Genomic DNA, 18,709 nt, shown 5'->3' with positions numbered 1-18,709 from the left:
TCTCGTCACAGTGTCTCTTTTTTTTTCCGCATTTTCCTCGCGTGGAACTTCCTCTTCACTCGAGCGCTGTGGGTCCGTTGTTCGTGTACACGCTCTTCTTGGGAAGTGCAGTCGCCGGGCGAACTCCAAGCACTGTTGGCGTGCGAGTCCTCTTCGCTGGTGTGCGGCCGCAAAAACAGCAGCAGCAGGAGCATGCACACAGCGACCGCCGGGGCAACAAAGGCACGCCATATTCAAATCAGACGCTCCCTCCGAAACGACTCCGTCTAGTGAAAAATGGCGGTCCCCGCTACCCTATATTCTTTATTCGCCGACGGTTCTCCGCGCAATGTGAAGTTTGTTCGGTTCGCATGGTATTCGCTGTGTTTTCGTTCACTCGCTCGACAGCGCCTACTTTGCTGTTGCTTCGAGCTGCGCGCAGAACGGGCGGCTGAAGAAGAAGCGCTCGTCGACTAGAGAGATTACATGGCCGCATATCCTCAGCTGCAGCGAAAGTCGCTGCAACCGTGCAGTCCTTTTCATTGGGGCACGTTCGAGCTTTTTATCATTATTAGAGGCTCCTTTGCATATTGGTCGCTCGTTCCGTGTTCGTCTACTTTCACTGCTTCTGCGTTCCGGAAGCCGGCTCCCTATCGAAAGCGCGGCGCTTGAGCAAGCAGTTCCGAAAAAACTTGACCATATTGAAGATCGAAAAGCCCAAGCAAACCAGCTGGTTTCAAGATTGGACACCATGAATCGAAATTCCGTTGTTCGTCCTGTTCGATGGACGAGCCCTGCCAGCTGTAGCGAACAAAGGCTTGCATCTTTGTCCTGTGCTTCTCCGTTGCAACAGGGTGGTCTAGGAAAAAAAAAAAAAGACATCATCCAGGCAACTAAACAAGGAACAGAAATTTTTCAAACATTATACGTATGCGACAGGAACGGTGGATTGTCGGGCTCGCATGCTGTTGTCGAAATTGACGACGTGAGAATTTCGTTAATGGATCCTCCTGCGGAACGCGGCATTAGCAGTGGCAACATAGACGTTCGTTGGCACCACCAGGTGGTGCTGCCGTAGGTGCTTCTAGGTGTCTAGTTAGCACTTGGGCCTGCGTACAGCGCGGTCAGAGCAGCTATAGATAGGAGAGCACATGACCTGGCCTCCCTGACAAACAGCTAGAAAACACTACTAGCGCTACTGAATAAAAGAAACGAAAGGAGGTAAAGAGAGAAAAAGCAAAAGGAGCAGCGCAGGAAGAGGGAGGGGACAGGCGACGGGCCCAGCAAGTGCACCGATGCAGTGGCGGAGAGGCGGCTGCAGCAAGTTGGCCCCGGCAGAACGAAGGAAACGAGCCACCGCCGCCCAAAGGGAGGAAGGACAAGTGAAAGAACGAACGAACGCGCATACGCCAGCAGCCGAGCCTCAAGATCCTCCACCGATGATAAATGATTCATGGAGTTACCATAATTGTGTTCGTCCAGTTTCATCATTGGCGGCAGCCGGAGCCGGTTGGCGCGGCGCAGTCTCTCTATTTTTTTTTTTTTCTGGCTCCCCTTAGGCCTTTCTTTTTTCCTTTGTTTCGTTTCGCTTTAGAACGAGCTCTAGTTTTGCTGTTTACTTTCTTAATATTTTTTTCGTTTGCTTGCTATCTCTCCCAGCTCGGCACCACGGCAACACCGGGAACAGCAGCCGAGTTCTTTCGGCTCGAACACTTCTCTTCCTTTGCTCTCTCTCTTTCCCTCTCACTACTCCGTCGGCATCGCGTCTTCTCTCTTGATAATTACATTTTTGCCCAGCATCCCCCCTAGCCCCCACCTCCGGCGGGCCCCCTTATCTTGGAGCGTATGCTTTCTCCTTCTTTCCTCGACAGCGTCTGGGAGGCCCGCGTTCTTAGTCCCAGCTCCCTCCAAGCCATACAGGGAAGAACAGACCGCATAGCCTGTAGCTATGACTGCCGCGGTGCGGGGCTGACGTGTAATCGGCCCGTCCCTAGCATCGACTCGAGCGTGCCTTTGCCATGCATGGACGCCGCCGTGGCAGCGCGCGCCTCCTAGCGGCTGCGGCGGGCAGACGCTCTGGCGGCATGTCAGGCTTATTAGGTGCTCGCTTTCTGTGCCTGTACGCTGCTGTTTAGTGTTGGCGCGTGCGTCCACGCTGTTGTCCTCGGTCGCCGAGGCACGCGCGCTTGCGTGCGCAGCTCCGAGCACGTACGTAAGCAAAGCAAACGCGCGCTCACATATATCTCCACACCTAGGATATATATGAAGCCAGATGCACCTCGCGTGCTTAGGACAATATTTTCGGGAACAATGTTGGCTGGCCGTTCGCAAACGCAAGCACAAACACATCCCAATAGTCGGTTTTCCATCATCGCTGCATGCAGCCCGTTCTTCCGTATTTGTCTTTCTGCGGCCGACTGGCGGAAATAACGATCCGTAACGTGGAGAGCTTGGCCACACCTTGACTTACTCTTTGGAGGGTGTGTATAGTCTCACCGCCAGCTCACATATTCGATTGCCTCGACTGCCGCTATTTTTAGTTATCGCAACGCGTTTCCGAATTACCAAACTACGTACGGAACGTTAAAGACAGTGCGTTTCGGTATCCGCAAGATGCCGTATATGTACCAAGTCAAAGTGCCTAGTTCCATTGCTTTAACATTAATTTGGCTCCTCGACCCCGGCCGCAGCGGCCGAATTTCGATGGAGGCGAAATTATAGAAACCCGTGTGCTGTGCGATGTCAGTGCACGTTAAAAAACCCCAGGTGGTCGAAATTTCCGGAGCCCTCCACTATGGCGTTCCTCATAGCCTAAGTCGCTTTGGGACGTTAAACCCCCAAAACCATAAACCATTAATTTGGCTCTATGAACTTTTGCTATGTTTGTAGTCGTGTATATGCGAGGCCGGAAGATATTACTAACAAGTAGCTTGCTTATATGATGACAACGCTAACGTCAGTTTTTTTTTTTTTAATCTTACAAGGGCAGGCACGTAACTGTAGACTATTGACACGATCTAAATACAGACGCGGTGCAGTCTCGATTGACATACATCCGCTTCTTTCAAATCTCAACGCATTCCTAAACGCGTGGTTCGCTTACCCCTGGGTCCACTCCGGCTGCGAAGCCCAAGGGGTGTAACACTGCGCACACAGCACACGTGGATGGATGTAATCTTACACCACACCTCTGGTCCCAAAACCGCCACAACGGCTGCGCCAGCGCTCCCACGCAAGCACAATGTTCGCGTTGCTTTCCTGAGCAGCAGCGCCCTCTCTTTTTTTTTTTCCCCGGCACGCGGCGGAGGTGAGTCTGTAATTACGATCGGCGCATCGGCGCATGAAAAGCCTGCACCGCGCAAATGATCTCGAAGTCGCCCACCCCGACGCAGAAAACAAAGACCGGCATCTCACACCGCGGCCAAGCAGTGCGTAGAGTTGGAGGAGGAAGAGTGAAGGGAGGGGGGGCGCAAGAAGGGGCGACGACATTAGGACGCACGCGTCTGTAACATACTCTCCGCATAGCAAGAATGCGCGCAGGCAAGAAACCGCTTCGCGAGCCCGGCTCCCTTCTGTCTTTGGGTGAACTTTACGCTACGCCGTCGCCGCGGTGGTGCGGCGCGGCGTCGTTCGCAGCGTCGACGCCGCCGCGGCGGCGGCGCAGCTTCTCCCTGCTGCGCCAGCGACACGCATCAGGCTTCATTGGCAACGCGCGCGCGCCCGCTCCGACTGTGTCGCCGACCTGCGCTGGCCCTAATCGACTTTTAATGTTGGGCCGAACCTTGACTTTTCCCCGAGCGCTTCCTGCGCCGCCACCCGCTCTGAACCGCGCCGCCGAACATTCGCTCGCTCGTGAATCCCAGGTTTTGGCAGGTCGTCGCTGCATAAGACCGGGCAGACTATCTCGTTCGCTCTCTCTCTCTCTCTCTCGCTTTGTGCGCAGCTCACTGCATAGACACGCGATTCTCAAAGGGGATTATTGGACGGAGAGTAGCTGGAGCTGGGTTTTCGGCGCAAGTTTGCAACCGCAACGCGGCGTGCTTGGCGCGCGATCTGGCGGCGAGTTGACACTGACTTATTATGCGCGGGGCCACGGATGGAGGCCGTAAAGGACGCGCTAGAGCGCTGTCTTTGTTCTCGGATCTTCTCCACTCGCAATGCTCCGTTTTGCAGGTTTTCTTCTTTTCCCTCCTCCCACCTCCTTTTTTATCTTCTTTTCTTTCTTTTCCGTTCGGACGGGTTGTGTTGGCGGAAGCGTTCTTATTTTTCTTCGGGAAACTGCGGTGACGGTCACGACCCTTCTCTGTGCGTTGTTCTTTATACAAAGCAGTGCGAGGGGGAAATGGAGCGCACGTGGGACCGGGCGGAGTTGGAAGAAAGTAACCTGTACCGCGGATCGAACAATGACCGGCGAGTTGTCTCGCGTGCGCAGTATACGTTCGTCCCATGGCGTCTGTGTACCGAGAAACACAAGTTATAACCATAGGGGGTATGCACATTTTTCACCGCAAATGCGAGCAACAGGTAGTTTTAGAATAGCGGGACCCTGTCGGTTAGGGGGATAAGGGAGTAGCGGTGCGCCGGCGCGCCTGCGCAGGACACGAACCGGAGGGGCGTTTATTGTTCTGCGCATGAACGCTGGGGCCCTGCTACTCCCCTATGCTCCTAACCGACATGGTCCCCCTGCTCTAAAACTCTTTAATGATAAGCGATCAAGAAGCTGAAGTGCGATCTGGATTGAAAAACGTGCAGAGCCTAGCGTCTGATACAACTCAGGAAATCAAGGGCAAATACGCCTCAAAGGGCGCCCTTCAGCCAATAACGTCTAGGGATTGTCATGACGTCGTGGTTAATCCGATTTCATGAAAGCACGTACTGCGATTCAACTTGCGATGTCACGCTATAGGGGATTAGTCGCGACGTCGTGAGAACCGTTCGACGCCATTGGCTGGAGTGTCTTCTCTGAGGGGCATTGGTCGCTACATTCTTGAGTTGTACCCGACTATAGTCTTGCACGTCCGTTCTTCCAGTGAACATAACCAAATCTACTAGTTTTAGCGAATAATAAACTAGAGCGCAGCAGAAATAGGTCCGCTTGCAGTGATCTCTCTGTCTGCGCGTAAACCTCACATAAAGTACAGAGATTCAGGAAAGAAGCTCAAGGCTTTGCCTTCCAGAGTATCAAACAGCTTGTGGTTGGTTGTATAACCTCGCTGTCCAATCCTCTTCAAGGCAGTTCATTTTAAACAGCCACGGAATAAATCACGAAATAAGCGGGATAACGCGGGCTGTAGCTTGCACACTAAAAAATTCCTCACCCTTTAGGGTGTAAATCAGCTGTCCCCAGACGAACGCCCTTTTCCAATTGTTCGGTGCTAAAAAAGGGGTGCAGAGATAAGCACCCTTAAGGAAGGGTGCACTTAATGATACTTTAGGGGAAGTAATGGTTGCACCCTCATTAAAGGGTACTACTTGTCCATAACACCTCTACGAATGCCTGTTGGAAGGGTGCTCCACATTGATCCACCCATGAACCAAAAGTCTTCGCCTGATGCGCGCCCTCTAAACTTTCATGCTGTGCACCCCTTCTGAAAGGTGCTGATCTCTGCACCATTTTTAGCCCCCAAAAGGGTGCTCGTCTGGGGAAAGCTGATTTGCACCCTTAAGGGTGAGAATTTGTTTAGTGTGTGAATTGTGATGTATGAACGACTGAGTTTCAAGCGCTGTGATTAAGTGGTGGGAACACTTACTTGAGGTCGTTCACGTGTTGTGAAAAGTCACTAAGCAGCCCAGCTGTGACCACATGGGGCGTGAAGGCGTTACCTCCTAATGTAAAACCAGCGTTCTCTCAATTTCTCATCTTTCCGTAAAGTTTCTTTTATTTTCCGCTTCTTTTTTGTTAAGCTACAACTGTACAGAAATCTCGTCAGCTAAAAACATATCGGGTGATATGCGATTTGAGTGCTCGGGTGGCGTAGAGCAGGCAAGAGGTTTTGCTCAACTATCATGGATCAGCAAAGGTGTTCCCCTGTAGTAACAGGAGCAACCTGCCTCCGACCTGAAAGCATGACGCATCTCAACATACCCCCGTACGCGTTTTCCAAAGAACGACCGCGCACATCTATCAACGTCAAGTGTCACATTCAGTTATTTTAATTGTTGCCTCGGACAGAGCCTCTAAACCCCGCACACTCCCTTTCCTTCCCCTTTCTTAGTTCCGTTGGCTATATTTAATAGCCGCTGGCTAAGGAACCCCGGCTAATCGTCATAATAAACTGCGTTGGGATGGGCGAAGCGACACTTATATGATGACCACGTTCAATCTCCGCCGCGTTATTAACACCCCAGGTATAGAGCTCAAAGTCGCATAATATGCTACAGAAAATCAAAACAGAATACATAAAAGAAATATTATATATTTAGCGGGAGAAGATAGGGAAAAGTAAGAAGAAACACGGAAGGTGAACGAGTGTCCAGTCGACCGGACAGCATTCGATTCAACGGCAGCTGACCCTATAGCCATTATAAGCTGGACGGGATTTGCATTTAATTCACGTCCAATACGACGTATGCCACCAGTGGGGGCTCGTCAGCAACGCCTGGACCGGAGGACCACCACGCGGCCGGCTTGGCTTTTGAGATGCCGCACCACAGAGCACGGCTGCAGCGTCATTACGAGCAGGCTTCCGAATCGGGACCCGCGGCGCGTACATCCGCCGCCTTATTAATATATATGATATACCGCGACCACCAGCGGTATATCATATTCGGGGCGGTGAACGACTGCGGCTGGCTAGTCGAACAAAAAGCACTCTTCCCCCTCCTCGCCAACGTCCTAAATAGTATACCGATAAGTTTTTAAGAAGGCGTATCGCTCATAGCAGCTGTCCGGCGCATACACGGGGTAGGAGGGCTGCTTAGGGAGCAAGAAGCCGCGCGTGAGATAAGCCGCAAGAACTTCGGGACACGCGGGGATACGACGAGTGGGTAATAAATGCCGGCTCACGAACACTGACTGTCGCCGCTCGAGATACAGAGAGGACGGCCACAGAGGGCGGTCATTTTTGGGTGCACCTTGTTTGGACCCCCCCCCCCCCCCCTCCCCTTCTCGCATATACGGTGAGCTGGCGATGGAGATAGAGCGCCTTCAAATACTGCGGCGCCACTCCATTTGTTATAGGACCGCCGTGTGTGGTCGTCGCGCGAACCGCTGCGTCGTTTTGCACCGCTTGACCACTGACTGAGGAGTTTTGCGGGGAAAAAAGGAGATTTGTATAGAAACACGAGAGAGCACGTGCCGCGAATCGCTTTGTTCGCAGCTACTTTCTCGCCGTATATACGAAATGGACCAGTTTCGGTAATCAAGGAATGCCTGAGGGTGCCTTCCCAAACGATATATACAAAGGAATTAACTTTGATGTCTGCACGGGTGCGGTGTATCTTGCGGCTTATAGCATCATTCCAAGCCGCCAGACGAATGTAATATGCAAATGATGCGCAGGTCGATGCTTTCCGAGATTTAATTTTAGTCCCACTGTGATGAACCCGGCGCGGTAAGTCAGTGGTTAGAACGCTCGGCTACTGATCCGGAGTACCCGGGTTCGAACCCGGCCGCTCTTCGATGGAGATGAGACGCCAAGGCGCCCGTGTACTGCGCGATGTCAGTGCACGTTAAAGATCCCGAGGTGGTCAAAATTATTCCAGAGGCCTCCACTACGGAATCTCTTTCTTCCTTTGTTTTTTCACTCCCTCCTTTATCCTTTCCCTTACGGCGGGGTTCAGGTGTCCGCCGAGATGTGAGCCAGATACTGCGCCATTTCCTTCCCCAAAAACCAATTTTCATCTCATTTTCCACTGTGACTATTTTATTTTAATAAGCCGCTACAACAGCAGCTGTGGCTGCCTCCTGCGAAGCTTTAATTTTGTTTTCCGTTTTTGAAAATGGCGCGACTGGGACAGCCTGTTTAACCAGACTCAACAGCGAGGGTCTCAACAGCGAGGGTCCGAACCGCATGGAAATAAATCAACAAATGCAGAAACTATCATTCCTCACCAACAAAAGGAAATATTTTAGCTTGGCAAGTGCTTTTAATGCACTTCCCAACCCAGCCTTCTTGGTTCGCCTATAGATATTTTTTAATTAGGCTTCGCTTATCTTTTTCCTCTATACCATACTACGCATGTAAAAGGAGGGCCCTGGGTCCGTTTAGTGAGATTCATTGCTGGGTGCAACTCGCCAGCGGATAACGGAGCAAGAACAAAATGCCAGAAACAAGCGAAGGCATGCAGGAGGAGCCTACGGCTCCGCCCCTATCAGAGAGCTCGCCCCCGTTAGCCGCCTAGCAACAACACGTCCAGGCATGTTTCCCCTCAAAAGTAACCCGCAAGCTTTTCTCTGAGCCAAGTCTTTTTTCTTCGGTGGTAAAAAACATTAAGTTGGGTTACGTACACTTCTTCCCAGCCCTGCAGGGTAGGAAAACATATATGCGCGCGCGCGCGCGCGCTGCTGTATGGTTAGCTGCTAATCCAAAACAAGCCAAACACTTTTTGCATGGGACTGCAGGCGCTTCGCATATGTGCGCTATAGCTCACACGGGAAAAGCATCCGCAGTCTAGAACCGAGTTACCCATTTCAAAAAAAAAAAAAAAAGCTGCACGGAGCTACCCCATAAGGCTAGACTAACTGCGTAGTCCTAGCTGATAGTGCTATACCTCACGTCTCGAGTTAAACGCGTCCCAATATTAGATTAAACTCGGGCGTTTCTTGTCTCGCGCGGCAGGATCGCAAGAATGCATGCATGTTGCATAGACACACTCGCATGGTAGACAGCAGCAGCAGCCAAGCCAAGCCAAGGATGTTAGAGAGCGTCCGGAGACGAACAGTCGCGCGTCAACTCATGCATATTTGATCGGCGCCATCAGTGGGAGTCGCTTCAAGGGAGGCAGGCGCCCCGGTTGCCTACAACTCGAGACGCCGAGCCGCTGGCGGAGGAAGCGTCGCGACTTGCGCGAGACGCGTAATTTGAGTTGATGAACGAGAAAAGCCCCCTCGCGCTGCTTTGCTTTCTTCAGGGGCGGAAGCATTGTTATATACACGGCGAAAAACGTCTGACTCGACTGCGACAGCCTTTCCGGCGCTGCCGTGAGTAAAACGGGGAGGACCTCGCAACGACAGTTTTTCGGCGCTGTGCCGCCGTCCACAAGCAACGTCAAACGTATGCACTCGCGCTGGCGAAGGGGTTCCTTGTTTCGTCTCTGAGATGAACTCACGACGCTGATCTGACTCTGGGTAAGCTTCGGGACACCTGCATATATTGCATATCTCTAAGACCTGCTGCGAGCCCTGCACCAGACTGCGTTTGACGACCCAGATAATTTGTCATGAGACTGGATACCTGCACCACTTGGCTGTCGCTGAAGGCCACTGTATAATTTTTCAGTGAATTCCAGCTCAACGCGGCATCCTGGCCAACGAGAGAACAGACGAAGCGGCCCGCAAATGTGGACAGCGTCGTAACTATAAGTGAACCTTCTTCACAAAATCAGATGCGTCCCAACACGCCGAACGATATACCCAGGATTAAAAGAACCGTCTTTGGAACTTGCCAGGTCATCATTACCCCTTTCTCCATTCCATCGATCCACAGCTGCTCAAATCAAGACTACCACTCGGGCTTCCGCGCCACCTAGAAACAACTTATGATCGTCTCCGTCTTAATGTTTCATTTACGAACAGTCTACGATAAGATTTCAAGCAAGCAGAGAGTTCGTATTGTGACAACTGTGGCTCCATTGTGACTGTGCTTCATATTCTCTTCGAATGTCCAGCGCACGCCAACGAACGTGCGCGCTATGAAGAATGCAAGCAGTCCGTCACCCAAGTGCCACTCACAGTGGATTCTATATTAGGTCATTTAGGCTGCTACAGACAGCAGCGACGGTCAATGATATTCTTATTTGCCTATTTAGACGCTACTGGTGTTTTAGACAAACTCTGAATTGCCCGAACACTTGACCACCTCGCTGTACATGCACAGAACTTGACTTCGGTCTCAACAAAGGAGCCATCATGCGGTGAACTATTGCGTTACAATCCTCTTCAATGACCGCACTATTTTCTGCCCCCCCCCCCCCCCTTTTCCGTCTTTACTCCCCAATTACCTCCCCTACGCAGAGTAGCATGTCAGCGAATATCCACGCCAGCTTAAATCTCTGTTTTTCATTACACATCTCTCTCTCTATTCGTTGGATGATCCGTTATTTGGGCGATGATGAGCTGCGCAGAAATAACATTACAGGTGAGACTGAAATGGTTTCGAGACAAGGCGCTACGAACATGCCCCGAAAAAACAAACAGTGCTCGAATGGCCGTGAGCCGAGCAGTAAAATGGAACAAATTTGAGAAATTCAGGCTCCTGGTGGAAGAACGCGTTTTATTCTGTTACCCTTTTGTAATTAAACTTCAAATTAGCCTTAATTACCACCCGGTGACCGCGCTTCGGTGCAGACAAAGTGCAGAAACGCCCCTGTGCTGTGTAATGCCAATGCATATTAAAAAACCTCCGATGGTCTAAATTGGTCTGGAGTCCTCATTCGCTTCGGAAACGTTAAACCCCACGTACCAACCATCACATAATTATCCCACCCCCCCCCCCCCCCCCCCCTGTTTCGTAGCTGCATATATACGCATAATACTACTATAGCTGTGATTTCCCTTTTTCCAAGCTGAGGCAAACCGCTCATGCTCATTCTGATATGCACAATAAACAAACGTTCTAAGTAATAATAATTGGTTTTTTGGGGAAAGGGAATGGCGCAGTATATGTCTCATATATCCGCTGGACACTCTGAACTGCGCCGTAAGGGAAGGAATAAAGGAAGGAGTGAAAGAAGAAAAGGAAGAGAGAGGTGCCAAGTGGAGGGCTCCGGAATAATTTCGACCACCTGGGGATCTTTATCGTGGCACTGACATCGCACAGCACACGGGCGCCTTAGCGTTTTTGCCTCCATAAAAACGCAGCCACAATTTTCAATACTGTGATTTCGCTTTTTTTTCCTTTTACTCGGAAACATATATATCATCATCTCTATCTTTCGATACGCACCATCTGCTCTACCAGCACCATTTTTAAAAGTGTGAGAGCATGACGGCACCTACTGCACTGCACACCATTCATGGCCCAACCAACCAAGTGGCGATGTTTATAGAATGAAAAGGGAGAAATTTCGAGCCCAGCAGTCATAGCCACGTTTGTTCTTGTAACGTGATGAGAAGCCTTTGACGGACCGAATTGGTCAAGGCTGCGAGAACTCCAAGGTTACCTCCAGAATAGTTCGCCCAAAATATTCTGGTTGGCTCCGCTTATACAGGCATTACACGAATAGTAAAAACACACCTAACAATACGCGACACGGTTCTCAACAACAACGGAACTTGATAGAGGTAAAATCAGTCACTGCACGTTGCAAAATCCCCGCGCGCTCGCAGGGCCAAGCGCCTATCCCACGCCGTGGTTTACGAATAATGGCTGGCCCGCGCTGTTGAGCGATGGTTGCCAGAACGCGGGCAGGTAATTCCCCAACGCGCGCTCCGCCACCACACTGCATTGTGCGGCGTCGCTCGCACATGCACACACAGACACGTAATCGTGGGCGGTCTCCCACGACTGCGGCGCCACCACTGCTGCGCGCGTGAATGCGGACCAACGGACGACCTTGCATGCAAATAAATGTCAAACGCATCCGCATACGCCGGCGCGGCGCGGCGCAGATGCAATTACAGAGGGGAGGTGGCAGCGGAGGCCGATTACAGGCCCCAGCTGTCTGAAGGGCTCGTGTGTACAACCCCCCCCCCCCCCCCCCCCCCGTCCCTCCACGCTGCATGCAGTCTAGTAGTGCAACGTCCAGCGTGAGTTTCGAGAGAACGAAACTGCACTAGCGAAGTTCCGGGCGCGTCGCCTGGTTGCTTCTCCCTTTACCGATATGTGTGTTACGCAACCCCGCCATGCAGTTGGTGCCTTTCGATTTCTCACATACTACAGGCGCCGACTGCACTCGTACAATAGTCAATCGCGCCCAGCCCACTCGCGCTCAGTAAGTCAGTAAGCATCAAAAGCGAGCAGTGAATAGTAGGCTGAGGCCAAGTTTGGAAATCAAAGAAAGCAGCCAGTTTTAGGCACGACGTTCTTGCAGGCGGTGCCAGTCAAACTTTCAAGTCAAGCTCTACAAAAGCAGCGTGTGAAAAACGGTCCCTCACCATCATGAGGTGATCAGATCAATCAATTCATTCAACGCTTGTCCAGCTGGGAATCGAGCGGCTTACATAAATTTCAGAAGCGTAGTCTAACTACCATTCCACGCGTGATTGGCTCCGCGATTAGCTGCTGCACGAACACCGGGCACTCATAAAATTTATCAATACTACATCGCCATCAGGCGACTGTAGAAGTCACCACTCCCCCTCTTTTGATTGCCCAAGATGCAGAAACAGGGTTAGCTGCATAATAATGCTATTTTTCAGTTATCCATTCCACACGCACATACACACAAAAAAAGCTCCCAAAACAGCGACGCTGTATGCGATCAGCTCATTTCTCTGCGTTCAATGAGAATCGCTTGGGGCCACTACCCGTGCCCGACCACATTATTTACCTTCGTGCACGTTTTTTGCAAAAGCGCTGTTCTGCGCCGCGCTTACCCACAGTCCAATAACCACACAGGTACTACGACTGAAAGTAAAGCCGGAAAGGCGTAACTGCACGCATGCTCACCTTCCGATCGAAAAAAACAAAAAGCCGCGCTCCTCGTGGCGCCATCTGTCGGAACCCACTTGAACTGCCTGGAAAAGCCGGAGGAGAAAAAGTGCGCGGCCCGCAGTTAGAGGGGGAACAAAATTCAACTGGCTTTCGCGTCGCGCGCAATATAGGTTTGCCCTCGCAAACTAAGCTGATTCGTTAAACATGCCTGCGTCTACTCTATTTCTCTGTGCCGTAAACATCAGCACTGACATCGCTCTAACTGCAGCCATCCAGCCATAAACATAATTTGCGGCGGAGGGTACTTTGTCAGAATGCTGCATGTGCTACCAGGCTTCGTGTACACTTCACCACAAGCATGTTCGCCAAGACAAGGCTGCCCTGAAGCAAATTAGTTGGAAAGAAGGCGCATATCCCCCCTCCGCGAAACTTCAGCCAGTGCTGGCATTTTCGGTTATACTGTGCGCGCATAACTAAACCAAATTTCAACATGCTCTCGCATCTGTCAGGCTACTGGTAATTACGGCTTCAAGAACATAATTTTTTTTTCGAGACCACCTCCTCACTTACCATTTTATGGCCGCTTGCACATCATCGCTGGTTACAGCATGATTGAAACTTGGATCACATGGATGAACTACTGCTATTTCGTGCTGTCTGTGAACAACATTTCAGCTCACTATACTGCAGTGGAGCCTATGAGGGTACTTACTCCACTGAACATTCGAGAAGATAAACCATTCTTACACAGTACACTCGAGGCAGTCCCAGAGTCAGTGCCTCATCCAGCAGTCCCGCAATGCAGGATACAGTGATTCTGGAACTTTCCTGTAATATACTCTTTTCACAGAGCACACCGATGCCTGACGGGTTACTATTGGTATACGCCTCGTCTCATTGTCGCTTAAGTACTGCTTAGCTATTTCAAGAGAAGAATGCACGGTTTGCTGCGATGACCGTGATGAACGAAAAAAAAAATACAGCCGGGTCCATCCAGCAGAACGTGGTGCAGGTCTCGTGTGCTGGGAATGTTTGGACCTCTTGGCTGCTCAAGGGCAGGTACCAGAACACATTGTATATGACCTTTTTTTCCTATATATGTTTGCTATTCAAAGGCTTTGTCTAAACTCGCCCAGACCGCTCTTGTATATTCGCAGCGCTCAAGACCTCAACAAGTAAGCAAGAGCACACTTTAAAGACCACGTAACTGCAACCCACCTGTACTTATAACTCATCTCCACCCGAAATATAGTATTTACCGTCTGGCAACACATGTTGGCGTGCCAAGGTAAAAAAAAAAAGATCAAATTTCGCAGAAATAGAAGCAGCAGGGTGTGTGACCCGTCTTTCAGCGCAAAATGAATTTTGTCCGTCGTTGGTCACTAAGTATGGCACCACACCGCAGCAGGAAAGAATACTGTGGAGAGCAAGGAAATTCTGGCTGGCGCCCAATCTCTGCAAACAGATTCAATGTATCCTACAAAGCATCACAGTACAGCACCGACCGACCCCGGAGAGCTGCACACGCAGGCTCCAGTCCACTTCACTCGCCACCACCGCACGCAGCCGCTGCTGCTGCGTGGCAGCCCCGTATACACACGCTCGTTGCGATGCTCTATACAGGAACCAAAGGGGAAAGACGCAGCAGCACCGGAGGGGGGAAAAGGAGCAGGCCGGCTGCGTTTCCAAACTGATCAATAAACTCTCATTAGGCCTAACGAGGAGCCATTTCTTTTTTATTCCTTTGGAGCCAGAAAAGGGGGACGCTTCAGGCGCTCACAAAGAAGGCGACCGGCAGCGGAAGAAGCGAGGGAGGGGGAGGCAGGGCCGGCGGCGCCCGAGAAGCAGGCACCCAGCGGTGCATGCGTGGGCAAGACAGCAAGACAGCAGGGCCCATCCGTCTCGCCGGCCCAGATAAAGAAAGCGGGAAGAAGAAGGGCCGGCCGGCCCAGTGGATACGTGGCGGCGCCGCGACCGGGAATAAAGAACGTCCGAGCAAAGCAGCATCGGAAGAAGAACGCGGGAAGGAGCCGAGGGGCGCGAAGGGGTGGGCCTGGCGGCCAAGAGCGCTGCCGAAGGTGCGACGCCGAGAAATCGGGCCTCCGCCGCGCGCGAGAAAGGAGCAGCGCAGAACCCTCCGGGAATCCTTTCAGGGACTCGCGCCGACGGGCCTGCCGCTGGCAGGTCCACACAGATACTCCTCCGCACACGCCCGCTCGCCTGGCAACCACCGCGGCCGGCTGCTGCTGCTGCTGCGGCGGCCTTCGAACGCAGCTTCCTTTCTCTGGCGTCCCCGCAGCGTCCTCCCAGCCACCGCCACCCTTTCTTCCCGGCTGATCCCCCTCCTCTGCTTCCTCCTTCCCCTCGTGTCGAGCAACCAAAGGCTCCTGCTTCTTCGCGATCAGCAGACAGCGAGAAGAGGAAAGTTCGGCTAAACTATTTTGTCTTCCGCTCTACTGGTCGGCTAGAGAAAACAAACGCCGAAGTAAGCGCGCGCTCGATCACTCGTTCGCCGCCGACAGCGAAACGAAGACTGAGGCGAGGGGGCAGAAGAGAGGCGGGAGGGAGGTCGAGGCGTCGATGCCCACTCGATCAGCCTCTTCCACTGCCTGCCAAAGCAGCAGCAGCAGCAGCAGCAGTCAGCGACAAAGCAGCTCTTCGACGGAAGGCTTTCCTTACCCCTTTCGCGCCAACACCGGTCACGGTACGGTCGAGAACGAACAGGCGCTTGTGTGGGGAGGAAACACTGCAATGGTGCGTGTGGGAGGAAACCTGCGTGCCCGGGCGCTTGTCAAGAGGCCTCCGATTTTGATGGATCGACTGGGAAGCCCGCCAATGAGAAGCGATGCCCAGGCAAGGCGGGGGGGGGGGGGGGGGGGTCAAGAAACAGGAGAGGAGGATGCTTACAAGAGAAAGAGGCGCTAACCAGTTCGGCGGGTTGTCAGAAACTTGGAGAGTTATGACGGATGGCCGGCGAAGAGGCGCAAGAAAAACTGGCCTATGAGGAAGGACGCGGCGGAGGCGAGTAAACATTCCGAGGCGGGCTAGCTGTGCTCACCAATCATATTTCTGAAGGGAGGGAGGTGCGGGGAGAGGCGGGCGCCCGAATATGACTGGTTTCGCCGCAAGCCAACAACCTTGTCCGCCGCCAGAGCGAACGAACTGATTGGCAATGTGAGCGTGCGAATCGTGTTTGACTGTAGAAATTTGGTATGCGCGGCTTGTTGTTGGTCGACTACTAAGACGCCCTATGTTTCCTTGGAAAAAAATATTATGTTTGATTATTTAAATATATTCAGGAGACAACATTGTGTTGTAGCTTAAGGTCCAGCACTTCTTTCTGGGGCCTCAACAGTGGAGAATTCTGCGACGTGAGAAAACAATGAGGGAGGATACAGTGAGAGGCGGAGAGAGAGAGGGGCTCGTAGGTGCTGCAGTTATTCTTCGATAATCATAATATGGAAGGAAGTGTTTATGCACTTACACTTAAGACACGCTTCTCGAATAAAATATGCGCGGATGCAAAATTTCGTTTCTTCCGTACAACCAATACATACTTTGTCTCAGTAATTATGATTTTGCTGCGTACTCACAGAATAAAGTTCGATTTACATTTCCTCGTGAGAAGTTTGAATGCTTGGGCACTTGACGTCGCACTTAGTCCCCACGACTACGTCACACAAGAAGAGTACTAAGCAAAAGAGGCCACTCAGTAAATTATAAGTTATGTTTTCGGCGAAGTGCGAATTTAAAAACACAATCAGGAGGGCAGCCTGCTGTTTAGAAAGAGTTCCCGGGCCTTCCAGTGCCTTCCAGACTCCCCTCCTTTCGTCCATCATTCACTTTGTTGCCCTTAAAACATGTCACCGACTCGCCCGTTTTGCTATAGTGTTATACCTATCTATCAGCAGTGAAAGAAGGCAGGTGAGACACTACGCATAAAATTCCGCATCGCACGTGTACTGGAATGAAGGAGAGCCTATTTAGCGCAACAAGATCCACAGACACGGCGCAGCTCAGCAGCCGGTTTTGGTAAGCTGGAAGGGGGAGGGGGCGGCAGAGATTGCACCTACGACACCTGTCTTCTTAACTTTCTCGTTCAAATGAGGCTCCATCAGTTCAGCCGCAATCGATCTCGGAATTCTCAGATCGTAAACACTTCGCCAAAGGCGCCGGCGCCGCGACTCCTTAAACTCGGCTCCCAGCTCCGGGAGACATGTGCAGCATTAGAAATGAAGACGAAGTGAAAGAGAGAGAGACGCAGGGAAGGAGGGACTGCCAGCGGGAGCATCGGGCCACTGACACCTACACGCTACATACGCACCCTGTATATACGGCGTCGGCAGCGCTGAAACGGGACGCGGAAAAAAAAAAAAAAGGACGAAAACACCGACGAGAAAGCGTACAGATTCAAGCTCAGGAGAGGAGAGTCAGAAAGGGGGGAGAGGTCGACGACGGAGGACGTAAGAGGCGTCTGATAGTATAGAGGCTGTTTTGGGAAGATGAGGGGGGGGGGGGGGGGGAGAGTGAACGAAGAGGCTATATAGACGGCCGAACCAGAGAGTGATCCGTTTTCCCGCCGGGAGCGGCGGATCTGATTGTTTCTATCGCGGGCCCAGGGCGAGGTGGGATGTCGGCGAGCCGAGACGGGATACAGGCGCGCAAGGGCCTCTCGAAGCGCATCCATCACGTCTGGCAGCCTGTTAGCACTCAGTCAAGATAACCTATCTCCGGCAGCCGCTACGTTCGTCAGGAGAATGAATGGACGAGAGTTGCGAAAGGCCGCCTCGAATTTCTTTCCGCCGGGTCGTCACTTGGGCGCGCGAGAGAGACTACATTTTTCTGATACTTGCGTAAATACGCGTATGTGTGAACACAGAGAGAGAGATATCGGCGAGAAGGCGGAGCGTGAGCGGAGGGGTGCGCCTGGGCGCGCTCCTGGCTATGCATGGATACAGGGAAGACACCTACTCTCTAAACAGAAATGAGTATAAAGGGAGTAAACACCCTTTTATAGAAAGGTGTGCGCTAGAGGTGAGCTTATTCCCATTTTACACCCATATAGGCGTATTCGTGTTTAGAGTGTACTGACGGAACTGTGTGTAACCGTCCTATTTACAGACTCTCGCAAGAAACGAGAAGCAAAATTTGCGCAGCAGATTTTTTTTCCCCACTCACAGCGCATTATTAATTACAATGTACTGCAAACTAAGACAGGAAGCAGAGGGATTTTCTTTGGGAAGTCTGTCTACGTGGTCAGCACCGTGAGTTCCAAACTCAGTAACTCTGTGTTACCACAGACTGCATCCGTGACGGTTGGAGATAAGTATTTTTGGTTGAAGAACGGCAAATAAAAACAATGAAACTTAAGTATGCGGGATGCGACAAAAACTAGATTTTCCATCTGCTGATCCTAATACGCGCAGAGACTTCTACTGCCCAGAGCTATGCATGCCAGAAACACATTGAGCAAAAAAAAAAAAAAAAAACCTCAGGGTGGACGTTTTGGCAACTCACCAAAAGCTCGCGAAACGAGCAAAATTTGCTTAGCAGTATAATTTATGCAGGGCAGCATAAAAACGGGTAAAAACAAACCCGAAGACGTAGGCCGACAAAAGAGTGGGAGAAAGAAACGTGCACAAGAAATAAATGAAGGAAAGAAAAAAGAACAGGACACACCAGCTTGGAATATTCGCCGGCTTGGAGCTGAAACTCCGCTTCACAACAGAGAAAAAGAAGGGACAACACAATAACATAAAAGAAAAAACAAGGTTTCATTTAGATTCGATCGGCGAGATTAATCTTGCATTCCCGGGAGGCTTTGTGAAGGATCGCCCCGTTGAGGAGGAGGAGGTGGAAGCGAAGGAAAGAAGAGTTGCCCCCCCCCCCCCCCCCCCCCCCCCTTCCTTCCTTTGGGCGACGATGGTAGCCGGTCGAGGGAAGAAGAAGGCCTGTGTATGCCAGCGCCGCCCCGT

At 51.6% G+C, this 18,709-nt stretch overlaps 1 long non-coding RNA gene across 2 annotated transcripts in view; it reads right to left on the bottom strand.

The window, feature by feature from the left end:
* The window catches only part of LOC144094828 (uncharacterized), an 87,094-nt gene that overhangs the window by 15,202 nt on the left and 53,183 nt on the right, over positions 1–18,709 (bottom strand). Inside the window, exon 3 of one of the 2 annotated variants that reach the window (XR_013306594.1) lies at positions 12,749–12,817. The exons of the other annotated variant lie outside the window; for it this stretch is intronic. This is a non-coding gene — a long non-coding RNA (uncharacterized LOC144094828). Of the gene's footprint in view, positions 1–12,748; positions 12,818–18,709 lie in introns of those variants that run through there. 2 annotated transcript variants of the gene reach the window in all.

Source organism: Amblyomma americanum, chromosome 6 (assembly GCF_052857255.1).
Source record: "Amblyomma americanum isolate KBUSLIRL-KWMA chromosome 6, ASM5285725v1, whole genome shotgun sequence".
Taxonomy (NCBI): domain Eukaryota; kingdom Metazoa; phylum Arthropoda; class Arachnida; order Ixodida; family Ixodidae; genus Amblyomma; species Amblyomma americanum.
This window is presented reverse-complemented; position numbering and strand designations above follow the sequence as displayed.